The following is a 5,125-nucleotide window of genomic DNA, read 5'->3' as shown; positions in this document are numbered from 1 at the left end:
TGGCTGTCAACAAGGCGATCCAATCTGCTCTTGCATCCCTCAATCTGCTTTCGGAACCGCATACGGTATTTGTTTCCCCATTGTTCCATACTGCTAGCACAAGCCGATAGCTTGTCTTCCAGATTGCAACATCTACTGCTTAGCCACCCTGTACGAACGAATTCCCTAAAATTCGGATCCTAGAGCCACTCTTGTTCGAATCTAAAGTGACGCTGGCCCCCCTCCCTCACCGGATTTGCGAAATTCATGAAAATCGGTGAGTGATCCGAATACGGTGACACCAATGTCCGCAGCCTGTGATTGGGGAATCTATCCGCCCAGGTAGAATTGACCAATGCCCTGTCTAATCTCTCTCTAACCCACAATCTCGTACCACGGCTTCTTTCCCAAGTGAATTGACTACCCTGAGTCGGAATATCAAGAAGCATATTCTCCTCAACGGCTTCCTGAAACTTCTTCATCAACCCCCTAGGGTAAGGAAGCCCATCCATTTTCTCTGAATCCGAAAGAATACAGTTAAAATCCCCAATAACCAGTAGGGGAAGAATCGAACTGGAGCATAACTGAGTTAATAAACTCCATGAGCCTCCATGATTAGCCCGGTTAGCGTGACCATAAAAGCCCACCAGCCTCCAATCACCTCTCTCACTATCATGCATCTGAACTTCAATATGGTGGTCCGAGAAGGAAACCACCGAAACCATGTGCGGCTTCCTCCAAAAGAGGGCAAGGGCCCCACTTCTACCTTTACAGTCAATAGAGAACGAGTCTTCGAAACCAAACTTTCTTTTCAAGCCATCTATAACAGAACTAGTCACCAGAGTTTCAATCAAAAATATCAGATCCGGTTTGCTTGTCTTAACGAGCTCCCTGAATGACCGAACTGCCCGAGAGTTCCCTAACCCCCGGCAGTTCCAGCTAAGGAAATTCATAATCCTCGGCGGACCTGCTCCCCAGGTCGCGCCGTTTCTGTATCAATAGAGGTGGAAGTATCTCCCGGAGAGGAAGAAACTGTCACCTTCGGAGTGTTCAAAATTAATTCAGATTCGTTGCCCTGTAATTTACTCACTATTGCTTGTACTGAAATTGAATCAGGACCTGCACGTCTGCGCTTACGATCATCTGCCAGTTCTAATCCTTCCTCATCACTATCCACTGCCATGTTATCTACCACCCCCTCCTGGATACTCGGCAAACTCGCACCCCCACTCCCCACTACCTTCTTTCCCTTCTGCTTCTCACTTAACTGACCCGCAGGTATGTTTTCCTTACCTGCCTCCTTCGTTTGGGTTACCTTTCCAGTCATCGACTGTTTAGATCCCGTGTTCTCATTATGACTCCTGCCTGGAGTTGGCACTATGGCCTGGTTCCCCGGCTCCCTCAGCCACTTCACATTCAACACCTCCCCAACTCTACGAGATGGGGCCTTCAACCAGTCCCCCCATTCCCGTGTAATCTGCTCATGCTTCACAGTAAAAATTTTCTCACAGTATCTATCAGTGTGTCCCAGCAGCCCACAGATGTAACAGAAATTACCCAGTCTCTCATACTTGAAGGATATGTACGCCCACTCCTCCTTACCCTTCCTAATCTTCTTCATCCTCTTCAATGGTTTTCTCACATCAATAGACACTCTAAGGCGCATGAACTGCCTTCTCAGCGCGGCATTGTTATTAGGATCATACTCCAGATACTTTCCGATGAAATCCCCAATCTGTCTACCTACTCCTTCAGACATAGATCCTATCGGCAAATCATATATTTGAACCCAAAAGTCAGCAATGTTCAACTCAACCAACTCAGGGGAAGGCTCGTCCTTCCACACAGCAAGCACAAGTAGGTGATTGTCAAAGGACCAAGGACCCCCTTCCATCACACGAGACATATCTACCACATGGTAGAATTCAAATACATACTTATTTGCAGATAGTTCAGAAATTGCTACACCTCTCCCAGGTATCCAAATAGTTGCCATCCTTGCCTTCATGGCAACAGTATTTATTGATCGATCCGAGAGGAAACGACCAACAAGGGTTAATCCACTATTCTTAGCAATAGGATTGGAAGAGGGACCTGTGAGGTCAAGTTCCTCCTCCTCCCCATCAGAAAGAGACAAATTGGTTATCGCTTTCTCTACCCCACCCATAGCAATGGACAAAATCACGACAGTAAACCAAGAACAATCAACAAATGCTGAAAACACCAACCACAGCACAAAACCCAAACTAATCAAAAGTCAAAATTCCCTGCACTTCTTGAATTACAAGAACACCAACAGCACCAGTACAACAGAATCACAATCTTGAAGCACAAAAACAACTACTCACAGACACACCACCAGAGAAGGAAAGCCACAACACAAGAACAAGCCAAGCTTCAATCAATTTTTCAAGAAAGAAAGCAGAGGAACTCACCCGGATCACCCTAATCGGGTGCAAGCAGATCTGGTTAATCGGTCAGGCAAGCCGGAATCAGAAGAGTCGCACAGGGCGGCGGAGGAAGACGCAGCGCCGGTTTGCTGTGCTGGAGGATTGAACCTCGCGACACAGGTTGCGCAATCAACGAACAGGCCGAAGGAGGGAGAAGACGGGATAGCGAACACAAGCACTACGGCAGGACTAACCACTCACAGCGCCGACGCGGAGGAGGGACAACCGACTCGCGGCGGCGAGGCGGCAGGAATTTAGTAAACGGTGATGGCGGCGGTTATTTCGAAAAGATGGGGATAGGGAGATACGCAGGTCATTTTTCTAAAAGAAACTTATAACATTAATATCTTTAAAAATAACATTTGATAGTTTTAAGTATTTTCTTTTTAATTTTTGGTTATTTAATTATTTATTTAAAATTGAAAAAATTGATGTAAAATTAAATGACCAATTTTTTTTTAAAAAAGGACTGCATGGACAAAATCGATAAACCGATCGACTTGAGAAAATCGGGACGGTGTTCTAAAAATCATCGAATGGACCGATTTTTAGAACACTGCTAGCAACCATTACTGACTTTGCCTTAACGATTCCTCTCCATATGCTTGAAGTTGAATGCTTTTTCTCGATAGAGTTAATAAAAGACGTAGTATGGAAGTACTTTGCAAAAGAATTCTACTCCATAACTGATCGGTTTATTTGAAACATCTCCAACCCAATTTGACCAAACAAACTACTATGGTTTTAAGAACTGAATCGGACCGATTGGTTCAACCCAGTTGATCAGAACCGCTCATAATTCTGGGCCGGAGGTGGTTCGGTTTTTTAAATGGAAAGAACCATCTAAACCGAATGATTAAACCAGTACCGGTTGGACGGTTTGGTCCGATCAGATTTCATGCACCTTTACTTAAAAAAAAAATGTAAGTTTGACAAATGAAAGATTCAAACACTAAACCTTTAGATGGTATATAATCATGTTTATCACTGCAACATTAATTCAGCTATAATTATTATTAATTATTTAAAAATATATAGTGATGTTATAAGGGGGTGTTTGTTTAGGTAAAAAGACACTATGGAATGGAAATGAATAGGAAATATTCCAATTGGTTATGTTTGGTTACTCACCATTAGTTATGGAATGATTCCCATTAACTCATTCCCCCCCCTCTAACCCTGTTAATGGAGTTTGATTCCAATAAATCAAATTAAAATTTAGTTACCTCTTTTTTTTTTACTAAAAAAACAAACATTCCCACGTTTTTCTAGTTAATGAGCAGTTACTTATATTAATTAGGAGTTATTGTATAAAATAAAAATGGCAGTTACCTCACTATAATTCTTATTTTTTATTATAATGCAAATACTTTATTTTTTTTATATTTTTAGTAGTCTAAAATTAATTGTATTCCGATTCCGGATTAAACCAAACAAAATAAATAAATATTAATTCCGATTTTGATTCCGTAACATTCCGATTCCGATTCCAATTCCGATTCCGAAGTTTGAACCAAACGCCCCCTAAATTAAATAAGTAAAATATTATTAAGTATTAATTTTTTTTTTATATTTAGATAAATATTGTAAAAAAATTATTTTTTCTCCTCAATATTTAATTAACATTATAATGGTCAATACTCACAAACACTCAATATACATGCCACATCATCCATTTAGTAAACTTTGTTTTATTAAACTATCTAACTCCATTGGTTAAACTCTATAACCACTCAGTCATAATGAATCCACCAATTAATTAAACATATCATATTATTTTAAAAGTAAAAAAAAAAATATAAAAATAATCAAAAGCTCAATAAATATTGAGCGGTTGATAAGTGCTCAATATATTAAACTCACTCCAATGTGAGAGAGTTTGATAAAAGAGTATAATAAGTGGTTCATTATACTCCATTGGAGATGCTTAATAATTAAAAAAATAACTATTTAGTTTTATAAGTCTACATCTTTTTAAATTTTTATAAATTTACTGAATTTTAATAAATTTTTAATTGTTTCATATCAAATTTATTAATTTGATATCTCAAACTATCATAATATTTTAAAAAATTTATTATTAGTATAACTTTTATTTATATTTTACTATGTTATAATGTTAAATGTGAATAAAAATATAGTTTTCACATAATTTTTTGAACATCGGTTGAATCCCAGTTGACACCTTTGTTTTTTCCGATTTTAGTTGTCCACACATCTTCTATTTCTATCGGATTTCTTCAATTGGAGATATCAAAGTTTGAATTTTCTAAATTCTTGAAAAAAACACTATTAAATAATGTATCAATAGAAACCACTTCTAAATAGATCTGAATCTCTTAATGAAATAAAAACAAAAACTATAAGATTATATTATTTAAAGTAAGAACAAAATTACAAAATTATATTATAAGAGTATGAAAAACAAAAATAACACATCATCAAATTAAAGGTTGATGAAGACTTTGATTTTTGGAGGCCAATAAATATAATGGTGAAATACTATCTATCATGCTTTATATATAGATTTATTTGTGACTTTTGGATTTTATTTGTTTTGTGTTTTTTCATTTTTCCGTAACTTTTACTTTTTTTTGGTAGGGAAAAGAAAGTAAAGACAAAACAAACACCACAACAAATTAACCCGGGATTAGCCTAGGAAAGCTAACTCCCACAATATCTTCAGAAAGCAAAGA

Source organism: Euphorbia lathyris, chromosome 2 (assembly GCF_963576675.1).
Source record: "Euphorbia lathyris chromosome 2, ddEupLath1.1, whole genome shotgun sequence".
Taxonomy (NCBI): Eukaryota; Viridiplantae; Streptophyta; class Magnoliopsida; order Malpighiales; family Euphorbiaceae; genus Euphorbia; species Euphorbia lathyris.
This window is presented reverse-complemented; position numbering follows the sequence as displayed.